The sequence below is a fragment of the Myotis myotis genome, unplaced genomic scaffold, assembly GCF_014108235.1.
Source record: "Myotis myotis isolate mMyoMyo1 unplaced genomic scaffold, mMyoMyo1.p scaffold_m19_p_16, whole genome shotgun sequence".
Lineage (NCBI taxonomy): Eukaryota > Metazoa > Chordata > Mammalia > Chiroptera > Vespertilionidae > Myotis > Myotis myotis.
In genome coordinates, this window is record NW_023416320.1 from 20,133,361 (window position 1) to 20,146,773 (window position 13,413).

The 13,413-nt window shown below is 38.2% G+C and overlaps 1 protein-coding gene across 3 annotated transcripts in view; it reads right to left on the bottom strand.

The window, feature by feature from the left end:
* CSMD3 (CUB and Sushi multiple domains 3) overlaps positions 1-13,413 on the bottom strand; it is an 872,847-nt gene that overhangs the window by 841,788 nt on the left and 17,646 nt on the right. The gene's annotated exons all lie outside the window — the stretch shown is intronic.

Here is a 13,413-nt window from a genome sequence, read left to right on the forward strand (position 1 = left end):
ATCTGTTAGCCGAATAAGGTGGGGTTTGTGCCACCATTAATACTTCTTGCTGCATATATGCGAACACCTCCAGTGAGGTGGAGTAACATACTTCCCAAATCCTCCAGCAAGCAGCCTGGCCGGCGGAAAGGGACTCACAATCTCTCACCCAAGAGGCCTGGACACACATTAAAGGAATGATCCCATCCCTAAGAGGCTGGCTGACTACTCTTCTTGGCCCTAGTTTTATTACTTATCTTTGGCCCTTGCTTACTTAACCTCCTGGTGCATTCTGCTTCTTCTCACATAGAGGATATAAAACTCTAAATGTTCCTACAGATGAAACCACAAATGAAAGCCACCTTCTTCCGTGGACCCCCTAGATCACCCAACTCCAATGGGACCCTGACAGCTGCTTCAATCAACACCCCTGCTCAGCAGGAAGCAGCTTTAGTGGTCATCACCCCTGTTCCCAACAGCAGTTGGGGTTTCCTGATTGGAGGGGATACTGAGAGGAATTAGAAGTGAATAGACAGACTGGGTAGGGGGATGTGCAAACGTGACCACTTGAGCTAGCCAAAACCATAGAAATATTTGTCTTGCAGAAAACAGGATGTCACAAGACAAGAATGTTTATCCTTCAAGTGCACAATGTTTCAAGAGAAGGGGAGAAAGAGGAAGAGAGATGGGGAACACCAGGTGGATTTTGAAATTGTTGCTAGACAAGAAAGATAAAAGGAGCCAATCAAAGATGACACAGATAGACAAAGAACAGGTCCATAGTGGATAAAATCCCCTAGACCAGTGGTCGGCAAACTCATTAGTCAACAGAGCCAAATATCAACAGTACAACGATTGAAATTTCTTTTGAGAGCCAAATTTTTTAAACTTAAACTATATAGGTAGGTACATTGTTATTAACTTAATTAGTGTACTCCTAAGACTTAGGAAGAGCCACATTCAAGGGGCCAAAGAGCTGCATGTGGCGAGCTGCAGTTTGCCGACCACGGCCCTAGCCAAGTGAGATTTGGTGGAAACCCTCCCTTGGCCCCCCAACCGTCCCTGCCACCCCCCATGTGGGGAGCCTGTATCTGCTTATAATAAATTCCATGCTTTTGCTTGATTCTTCTGATCTGCAGTTTCATTCTTCGACTTTGTGAGACACATTCCCGGAAAGAACCTTGGCTTGCTGTTTGGGTATCAAATCCAGGGCAAAAAAGGAAACTAAACATAAAAAATCTGGCAAAAGCACCAGGCTGAGGTTTGGAAACTTCCCATTCTCCCCGCTTCTTCTTTTCAGAGGACACAGAAAGGGGGAAAAAACCATAATAAAACATGATTTTTCACTATGATTATGAACTTCTAAAGAAAAAGCAATTTTTTGCATTAATATTGTGAAAAATTCTCCTGAAAAACCCAGAACAGCTGTTTTAAATGAAGCCATAGCAAATGTAAAAGTAAATACTTCTTTTTGAAATTATAATGATAAAAGTTTCATCTTATCCATCAAGCCATATTTCCTGACTATAAACATTTGTGTTTGGCTGAAAATAGGGACCTTTTCCATCCCTGCATGATAGAAAAAATTTCATTGGCCCCATCTAAACCAGAGTAGTTACCACTGTACTTGAAGTTTCATGTATGACACAATAATGCCTTATGATCTAGTCACATGAAAAGTTTTAGTTTCAAGCAAAAAACACTGGAAAAAAATCAACCATCAAATTTATTCCCAAAGCCAACTTAATGAAGTAATTATATAGATTTGAAACATTAATAACTACTTTCTTGAAATGTTACATTTGAATGATTTCTTAATTAAAAATGTGTACTGTAGAATTTCTAAAATGAATCTAACATACAAATTTTAGATTTCTTCCAAAATTTAAAAGAATGGGTTAAATATATGCTCTATATTTTAAAAATGTATGACCATATTTTCATATGCTCTCTGAATAACAAAAATGAATACCAATATATGCAATTTTTTTATAATAAATAAAATAAATAATATAGACAAAAGAATGTGTTTCTATTACCATGGCTTTATATGTAGCAACCAGATAATTTAGTCATGCTCCAAGCTATTGAAAACACCTTAATAAACATGCAATGAATAAACATGTTTTTTAACATAAATATTAAAAAGATAAATTAACATGTTTATTCATATTGATAAACTATATAAGTTTTATATGATAATAAGAGAATTTAGCCTTCAAATCCTTGCAGGTAGGGTATATCATTTTTTTCTATCTACAACCCAATTCAGTGACTGAGATTTAGCAAGTTTTCAATATCTGTATTTTGTTATAAATTGAGAAATTACATATTATAAAATGGAAACAACTTTATTATAATTCTAAAGTAATTATCTCTTCATTCGCTCACATTGTTCAGCAAACATGACAAAACAATTTTGGGAAAAGAAAGACACACAAAAATGGCAGTGGTTGCCAGAATCAACAATACATATATATATATTTTTTAATATATTTTATTGATTTTTTACAGAGAGGAAGGAAGAGGGATAGAGAGTTAGAAACATCGATGAGAGAGAAGCATCGATCAGCTGCCTCCTGCACACACCCCCACTGGGGATGTGCCTGCAACCAAGGTACATGCCCTTGATCAGAATCAAACCTGGGACTCTTCAGTCCCCAGGCCCACGCTCTATCCAATGAGCCAAACCAGCTAGGGCACAATATATATTTTTATTGCTGGTTAAAAACCAAAGAAACCAGCTGACAACCATTTGTTTTCTTTAAAAATTTATATATATATGTTATATAAAATTTTACATAAATTTTATAAAAATATATGTATGTGTTATGTGCAAGATATGGAGTTAGGTCCTCACTATATAAATTATAAAATAATAATGTTCTAATGGAAGGGTATGTTATTAATGGTGAACATAAATTGTCTAGATTTTCAATCTGAGTCTATGAAGATCACCTAACACGTTACTACAAATGTACTCCTTTAGCAATCTCATAAAGCAGTAAAAGAAGTTTTCTTTATACTTAATCGCAACAAACATGAAAGGAATGAGAATTGTTATTGTAATTTTCATATGTATCTCTATCAATTTAAGATTGATTTATATGGATATATACATATGCACACATATATGCAAATATCCTTATTATTAGAAAAATCATTTCCATAAAATTAATATTCAAAAATTATAGGCTTCCAAAAGCTGAAACCAGGGGAGGCATTACCTATTAGGAAATTCATGAGTTTTCAAATGAGAAGATGTGGATTTAAATTGCATTTCTGTCATTTGAGAGATAGGTACCTGGGAAAATTTCTTAATATGTCTTATTTTCTCATGAATAAAATGTGAACAATAATTTCTATCAACCCAAATGGTGTATGAAAGTACTTATAAATGAAGTACTGCAAAATGAAGTGTATTATGATTTTTATTAATTGAAAAGATGAAATAAGGGGAGTAAGACCTATAAAAATACAAATAAGCATCTTGGGAAAAAGAAAACTAAATCAATTTCAGAGGAAGCTTCACATAAAAGGTTATGTGAAAATCCAGAAGGTGGGGTGAGCCAAGAAGGGTAAGTACAGTTCAAGGTTAAAGACAAACGAAGATGGCAGTACATGTATGATCAATATCAGGAAGACTAAAATTTAGGATAATTTAAGGATTGCAATCAGTGCAAGGGCAACAACAACAAAAACCTTTTAAAAGGTTATCTTCAAAATTGATAAATGAGGGGAGTGGGGAGCATTGGGTTATGGTCGGTAGTATAAAATGAAAGCATGCTTTTTCTTTTTTTCTTGAAGAGAGTATAGAAGAATCATGATTAAGAGTGTCTTGAAGGTCAGTGCGAGAGAGAGGATTATTTAGAGGATATCAAGCTGTTCTAAATGAGTTATGTTGAATTATGTCCCTGGATAATATAACAACTTGCAGATACCATCTTACAACCACTGTCATCACCTAATAAATCACAAAGCTAAGAAGTGGTGTTAGAAGCAGTATATGGTAAAATAGTCCAACTTCAGAGTAAGAGAGAAAGCAGATTTCAGAAATATAAGAAAAAGAGTTTGACGCAAAACAGTGGCACAAATCTGGAAAAGAGATATTAATTCCTGTGGCAAATATCTATTAGACATTTACCATTTTAAAAGGTTGTGTCCACCCTGGCTGGTTAGCGTGTGAGCCCTGCACAATGAATGATTTCAGATTCAATTCCTAGTCAAGGGCATGTACCTGGGTTGCAGGTTCAAACCCCGGCCCCAGTCAGAGTGGGTGCAGGAGGCAACCAATAAATCTCTCTCTCTCTCTCTCTCTCTCTCTCTCTCTCTCTCTCTCTCTCTCTCTCTCTCTCTCCCTCTCTTTCCCTCCCCTTTCCCACCTTTCCCTCCTCCCCCCTTTCTCCCCACCTCTCTAAAAATTAATGGAAAAAATGTCTTCCTGTGAGGATTTAACAAACAAACGAACAAACAAAGGTTAAGTTCAGTTCTGATACTTAAAGATTCACATAACATAAAATGTATACTCTTAGCATAACAAGATGATGGAAAAACAGTCATGTGATAGATTTGTATACAAATGCTAAGAAGCATGTAAAGGTAACACTAGTTTTATCTAGAAAAGAGATAATAGTATTTATATAGGAAATAATTTTTAATCTGAGTGTTAAGCAGGTAAATTGGAATCTTACATAAAGAAACATAGACATTTCAGTGCATTTGAAAAACAAGATGCCAATAATAGTTTACTAAGAACAAATGTTATATAGTATAGCATAGCATAGTGGACAAAACAATGAACCAGGAATCAGGAAATATGGTTTATAGTATAATTCTAAGCTACATGAGTTTAATCAAGGTACTTGGGATTATATATATATATATATATTCTGGCTCTAGTTTTTTTAATATATAAAATAAGGATTATGCTACAGAGTCTTTTATTTTTATTTATAATCTACTAAAGAAGAAGAATTCCACAGAGTATATGTCTTGAATTAAACAACAAATTTGTTAAGTAATAATGATCAAATTAATAATCAAAGCTATCATTTATTAAGTGCTTATATAGCTATCCTATTTTATTGCAGCGGTATATATATATATATATGAATAACCCAGAGACATATGAAGTGGTAAATTGTAGATATTTCTAAAACTGTATTGACAATGGTATGTTAGTAAATTTATGGTCAGCTGAATATAGTCTCTAACAGTATTGAGTACATACAGCAGCACACACGTTGTGTTTACCAACTTAGTAGATTACAGAAGTTAGAAAAGGTAGCTAAATTAGACTTTTATAAAAATTATGCATGCTGAAATAATAGGCATGGCGTAAAAACAATTTTTTAAAAAAGATAAATGTGAAATCTTCCAATTAAATTAAGAACTATAATCCATAATGTTTGATATTAATAGACTGCAGAAGTTTTATCTTACCACTAAAGAATTTGTCTTTAAATTCCTTGAAGAAAGGATATATGTCTTTTTGCTCTGGAACCTAGTTCAGTGATTGGGATATAGCAAGAGTTCATTACATATCTTTTGGATTGCACTTCACTGAAATTTAAGTGAGCCAAAATGTACAATAACTTTACAACATTAAAATTAAAACTACTTCAACTACTTTATCCAGAATGAGAATAAAGTCTATGTCTTTGTGCTCTGTAGATCTAATTTGAGGTATCGGGGTAGTACTACTTTCAAGGAGCTAGCTATACTCAAGGTATTCATTGACAATGACTTTAACACTGTACATTGCAAACTTTATCATAGTTATCCATGTACACCTCTGTCTCATAGATACACTTTGAATTCTGTGTGAAATACTATGTGCTAACATGTGGTATGATGGTACACAGAGTATATAATGTTTACCAGTAAAGTGGCTATAATAAAAAAAGCCCTGATTTGTAGCATTTGCCAAAATTAACACTAAATAATTCCACCAAAGCCAATGTACAAATACCAATAGACTCCCCATTGAATTAATATTCTAAGTAACTCTTCAAAGCACACCTAGGATAAATATTTAAAGTGATAGAAAATAATGTTTTTAAACAGTTAATCAAAGCTATTTTGTAAAATAGTGAAAAAATTAAACAAACATAAAATTAGCCACCTCTCTTCAAGAATTCCGCTGGAATATTCTACAATATTCAAGGAAATCAATGATCTACCTCAAAAGTTTCCAAATCTCAATATATAAGAAAATGGGCAACAGAATTTTTGATAGTTCTTCAATTGAGTTTAATGAAAAGCCACTAATCAATGGAAATTTTCTGTGGTTCTATATGCATCATTGTTACAACGTTATAGTTACAAATAATTAAAAACATAAATTACAAACAACCCACAAACAGGAAACTGTTTTCAGTAGTTGAAGGTCATGGTAATGTGGTAGGCAGTTAGACAGACATGAGCAGAGCCAAGATGACGGGCCAGGTACAGAAGGCCACCAGGTCAGAAAGCCCTGCCTGCCTAGCAAAGGACAATTGTAGGGTGGGACCTCATCCCAGGGTGAATTTTCTCCCCTAGCACATAGCTGGTCATGCAGTTTGGACCCCCTGACCTTTCCTCCCCGTAGGTATCATCTAGGCCTCATCTGTATTTCAGCTCCAGGCCCAAAATAGCAGCAAAACTAGCCATGGCTGAGGTCAGGGCCAGCTGCATTGAATAATGACATCGGCCCTGGTGTCTGCCAAGCAATCAGTGGAGACCACCACCCTGAAAGGACACACCTGGAAAACTGACCAATAGTCTACTGAGCTCTAAAATCTGAGACCTCCCCTAAAATCTCCCCCCTTAAAACCCTTAGGACTGAGGGCCCAGAGCGCTCCCTCCTGGGACACTGCTCCCTTCTGTCTTTCCCTTCCCCCACCCCTCAGGTGCATTACCATTAGCTTCCTCACTCCCAAGCCCCTATGGCCCTTCCTCAGCCCATGTCTTCTATGAAATACTTTTACCTCTGTCATTTTATAAATAAACTAGGGGCCCAGTGCACAAAGATTCATGCAGGGGGGTGGGGTGCCCCTCAGCCCCACCTGAACCCTGTACAATCTGGGAGCCCTCAGGGGAGCCCTCTCTAATCCGGGAGTTTCTGTCTGTCTTTGAAATCCTATGAACGAAATGTCTGAAACCTCCAAACCACCTCATAGAGTAATAGAGGCATTCTTTTTTTTTTTTACTTTGCTTCATTGGTGGAGATTTCCTGGAAGTTTTAGGATGTCTTCCCTTTAACTTTTCCTAGACACTCTGATTTTACCTATGTCTCTCACCTTTGCTTTCCCTCCATTCCCCACCGCAACAGGAACTTGCTCCAGGCTCACTTTGCTCTGGTGCAGTGGTTCTCAACCTTCTGACCCTTTAAATACAGTTCCTCATGTTGTGACCCAACCATAAAATTATTTTCGTTGCTACTTCATAACTGTAATGTTGCTACTGCTATGAATCGTAATGTAAATATCTGATATGCAGGATGGTCTTAGGCGACCCTGTGAAAGGGCCGTTCAACCCCCAAAGGGGTTGTGACCCACAGGTTGAGAACCGCTAGTCTAGGAGATCCGTCTGCCACCAGAACTACGATTCCCAGCATTCCTGGTGCTCCCCGTGCTCTGGGCTTTCACTTCTGGTCTTGGGGCTGCCATCAGAACTACTATTCCCAGAAGTCCTGGTGCTCCCTGTGCTGGGAGCAGCCGAGGAAGCCACGGCCCCCCCAAGCCTCCAGCTCTCCTGCTCTGCTCTCCACCTGGTGCCTGTGCATGCAAATTAACCCACCATCTACGTCGGGTTAATTTGCATATTCACTCCTGATTGGCTGGTGAGCGTAGCCACAGTCAATTTACATGTTTCTCTTTTATTATATAGGATGTTTTCTTATAATTGGGTCTTAGCTCTGAATTCTTTCCTAGCCGGAACCCAAGTACTAAGGTTGCTGAACCCAGGGCATTCCCATCCCATGGGTCTAACACCGGGTGCCATTCCCACTGCCTACAACAGTAAGACCTTCCTCATGAACTTTGAAATTAAAGAAATGAATTTGCCAACATTCATTGACATAAGTTGGCTGGCCCACAGGGTTAGGAGGCTAAAATAACAAAAGAGGAAACTCAAGAAGTTCTTTTAATTAGGCAATATAGATATAATTCTAAACGTGTGGGGCTATATTCTATAATATTTGCACGAGCAAGGACATTTCTGATCAAAGGAGAAATAAAAGCATTGACATAATATTAATATATTAATTACTCATAATTAAGAATAATAAATGCTAATTAAAAGAGCAAAGAAGTATGAACACATTTCCATGTAATGTAGAGAGAATGTTTGCAACAAAATTTCAAATGTTTCTAGATGCAGAACTAAAAAGTGATTTATTTCTGAAAAATATTCCTGAATGAGACATTGTGTTACATTATCTAATTTTTTTTAGTTCCTACCCATTTTCATTAAAGCAAGTCATGAAGCTTGACTGCAAAATGAGAGGCACTATAAATCCCCCAAGAGTATATCTTGGCCAGCATCATATACTTATGCCTAGCACAGTTCCTGGAAAATAATAAAAACTTACATATGTATTTTTAAATCAAGTGATGATCACAGAGATAGCAGGAATCTGTATCTCAGAACATTCCTCATTCTCAGTGGGAATTAATAGATTGGAATTCTTTTGTCAGTCTTAATTTTTTTAATATAGATATAGAGATATATATTGATTGCAGAGAGGAAGAGAGAGGGAGAGATAGAAACATCAATGATGAGAGAGAATCACTGATAGACTACCTCCTGCATGCCCCCACTGAGGAATGAGCTCACAACCCAGGCATGTGCGGGACCCAGAATCAAACCTGGAACCATGAGCTCCTGGTTCATGGGTCTACCACTGGGCCACAGCTGCTGCCTGTGGCAGTCTTAATCTTGATGACATTTAGGTAATTAAAGTTAATTGGCCTCCTTTGCATACCAAAGAAAGAAAATCTCTCACCTGAAAGCAGAGGGCCAAATATAGCCCTCCTGATCTCTGGAAAGACTCATCCAGTTCTCCTACTTAAAATATCCATGTTGCTTTGTAACGCACTCCACCATTCTTCACCATTCCCTTGACATTGTTTCTGCAAATACTGACTCTGACTAAACGTGTAACTTGTAGATAAACAGCATGTTTGTATAAGACTTTTAGGAACTAACCTCAGAAGATGCAAACTCCCACCTTCAAGCATTCCAACTCTGGGAATTTTGCTGACCTTCAACTGTAAAACCAGGATGACGTAAAACCAGGATGACGCACACCAAACCATCCCTTGACCAGTGTCATGGTCTTTATCAGAAGAGACTGTGCTGGCCTGCACATAGATAACTTTTTAAACCCTTCATTTTTGTTCTGTTTGCCCTCTCCCTCATTAGAAAACCTCTGCCAGTGCTGAGATATTAGAGATGGTTGTTGGGACCTGAGTCCACTATCATCTCCTACTGCCTGTTCTTGAATAAACTTCCTCTCCTTCCACCAGCCCTGGTCTCTTGATTACTGGCTTTCAAGTGGCAAGCAACAGAACCTGGGTTTGGTCTCAGTTTCATTTTTTTTTTTAATAATATTTTTTTATTTCAGAGCGGGAGAGAGGGATAGAAACATCAATGATGAGAGAGAATCATTGATTGGCTGCCTCCTGCGCACCCCCTGCTGGTGATCGAGCCTGAAACCCGAAACCAGGGCATGTTCCCTGACCAGGAATGGAACCATGACCTCCTGGTTATGGATTGATGCTCAACCACTGAGCCACATGGCCAGGCTCAGTTTTATTTTTACATAGACAAATATGTAAAAGTACATATTTGTATTACATAACTTTACTTTGTTCTTCTTTTATTTACTCCTTGCCTTATATCATCAGCATAGATGCTGATATATTGTCCATATTCTCTGCATGGTAAATAAATTCTCACGCACAAATACAGACACTGATAATTGTGGATTTTTAATTACTTGCTTTTGTGTTATATTTTATAATGGGTATTACGTATCCAAATTCTTATTACCAGAGCTCTAGGAAATCCTGTTCTATTCACCCCTCCAATAACCCACATCAGAAGTTCATTAAGGAAACTGGGTATGTGTGTCTACATTTTATCATCACCCATGATCTTCTTAATTCCTTGCAAATTGATTTATGCCTCTACCACTCTACTGAGACAACTCATTAAAAGGTTGTTTATCAATGGCCAAATCCAATGAACCTTCCTAAATTATTTTCCCTTTAATCTTTAATTCTCTCAGTGTTGTACATCTTCCCCTCCTTCTTGTACACCCGTATTTTTCTTTCCTACTAGTGAACCCTCATGGTTCTTTTCCAACTTCCATCAATTGTTCTCTCTCTTTCATTAGGTCATTATCTACGTTCTACTTTTAGAAATGAATGGTCTCCAAGGTTCTATCATTGACATTGTACTCTTTTCATTTTGCATACAAAACACTCCTCAACTCAGGTGCATTCAAAATAATGGCCACACAAGAAGTCTCCCAAATGATGTTTAAAGAGCTTTAGTCCTAACCAGTTTGGCTCAGTGGATAGAGTGGCGGCCTGCAGACTGAAGGTTCCCAGGTTTGATTCTAGGCAAGGGCATGTACCTTTGTTGCGGGCACATCCCCAGTAAGGGGTGTGAAGGAGGCAGCTGATCGATGTTTCTCTCTCATCGATGTTTCTAGCTCTCCATTCTCTCCCTTCCCCTCTGTAAAAAATCAATAAAATATATTTTAAAAAATAAATAAAGAGCTTTGGAATAGAAAAATGGCAGTTGAATAGGCAGAGCTGTCATGCACCTCGTCCCAAGGCCAGACTGAAAATACAACTAAATTGGAGAATATTCACCCGGAATTACCAAATGAGGCCCCACTGAGGAGGGGAATTATAGTAAGGAAGGACAGAAAACACCTGGAGACCTGTAGGAAGGGCGGCGAGGTCTCCAGAGGAGCGGGCCCAACCCCAGGGAGGGAGCACTGTGCTACCAGAGAATCTCTTCCCTCAGAAAAATAGAAGCCCGGCCCAGGCTGAGCACCAGAGTCAAGTCCAGCAGCGGCAGGTGTAACATCCAACTGTGAACAGGAAAAGACTCAGAGCTGCTGGCTGCCTGGGAGTCTGGACCTAAGACCCAGCCCAGAAAGGTGGTCCCTGCAAAAGGTGATGTCACGAAAGGGGAACGCGGCTCAGCGCGGTGCTGGTGGGAAGGAAGGTAGCAGTTTCCTTGTTGTTTTGTTTTTGTTTTGAATCTCTAAACCCAGAACACAGGATTTTTCAGTTGCAACTACTCACCTGAGGCTTTGGCGCAGGGAGGGAGGTGTGGACTTGAGGTGTGTGAGGAGAGGTGAGGAGGGAAGCAGAGCAGGGAGACCTGGGAAAGCAGTAGCCAGGAGTCCTGCATTGGGATGCTCATGGGCTTCCAAACCGGAAAGGCCATTTCTCTGGAGAGGAGCTAGCCCCTCCCAGCAGCCTTAGGGCAGGTGATATAGCCTGCCACGCCCTGCAATTTGAGCTTGACAATTGGAAATAAAGGCAGAGGCCAAGCTTAAGAAAAACTGGCCAGGGCACAACCCTTACATTTTTGACTTCTGAAGTCCAAACTCATAATGAGTATGCTGCAGATAAGAAACTCTTGCAGTAGTTAGAATTCAAAAAAATGTTTTTTCATCATAAAACTGGCCTAATACACTGAAAGGCTCTTGCTCTGAAACTGTCACTACCATGAATATGTTGCCAATGAGGGATTAGTTCAACAGCTTAATTAATATTCAAATTAATATGATTAATTTGGAAAATGGGTTCAGTATTTCTTTTTTGTCTAGAGTGCTATAATGTCTATATAAGCAGAGGAATGAATCATTGGTTTTAGGCTTTTACGTACTTAAGAAGCATTGTGTCCTCATTTTGAAAAAAGCTAGCTCAGCTGATTCAGTCTCACAAACCAAACGACTTACAGAAGTTTGTGGCTTTAAAATTAGAATCCTATAAAACCCCAGAATTCATACATGCAATGACATATATTTTTGTTCATTGAGTTCAAGAAATATCAAAGTTACTTTTCTAAGGAGGGTATTGTATTTTTAAAGAAGACAATCCAGTTATTGGATATGGGGCCCAGGTCAGAAAAAGATAAGCAGCACAGAAAACGTGTTGGTGCTACCCACATCCCAACTTCACCGTTTCCTAATTAAAGTTACTTTGGCCTCCATGTCTCTGGTGGGTGGGGCTTTAGCTGGACATCAGTTGACTCCAGGTATGTGGAGTAGCGGCCACAATGCATGGACTCCATACTTGACAGTCAGCAACCTCATAAGCTGGAATGATTATATACAACTATGTACAGTACATAATACTTGATAATGATCATGAATGGCTGTTACTAGTTATGTTTACTAAACTTCTTATCACTATTTTAAAGTGTATTCTTTGTGCTTATTAAAAATGTTTTGCTATAAAAGAGTATGCCATGCTACATCAGCAGCAGCTGCACACATCTTGTGTTGATCACGTCTTTTCATTGCATCATTTTCTCTTGTGCTTGACTTAATCTCATGCCGTTGTTCACAGTAGCATGCTGTGCAGCTTGTGGCCGTGGAGCAATAGGTTACTACACCATAGAGCCTAGGTGTGTAACAGGCTGTACCAGGTAGGCGTGTGTAAGGGCACTCTATGATGTTGGCACAATGATGACATCTCCTAATGAGGCATTTCTCAGAACGTCTCTCCATGAATGTATTTATGCATTAAAAAAAAGAATTAAAAGCTGCTGGGCATGCTATTGGTTCTGCTAGTAGCATAATGGTCTCTTTTATTCAGCACCCAGGAATAGATAAAATGGAATGTGTGGATTGATGGGTGAACAAATTGCCGTGTTCTGTTAACTTATACTTAAAGAGAAAATCGTTTTGTTTTGTTTTTGTTAATCCATGCCCGAGGATATTTTTACAGAGAGTGGAAGGGAAAGGGAGAGACACAGTGAGAGAAATATTGATGTGAGAGAGACACATTGACTGGTTGCCTCACACCTTAGACCCAACTAGGGCTGGGGATCGAGACTTGATCAGAATCGAACCTGGGACCCTTCAGTCCATAGTCCGATGCTCTATCCACTGAACCAAACTGGCTAGGGGAAATCAGTCTTTTTTCATAAGTAAAACTACACTGTACATTTATTATTTTTACTTTTTATAGGCTGTGTATTTATCATACAATCCCTACTTTTATTGTATGCCAGTGTCACTTTAGTTTTTTTAAAAGATATCTAGTATGATTTAGTAGATTATTTGGGGCCTCTGGAAATACTAAAAAGTGTTTCCATATAATTTAATGGTAATTGTTTCTTCCCTTTATGCCATTTCAGCTTATACTCTACTTTAGGACAATGGGAGAAACCTGTACACAAATACATAGCATAAGTTCA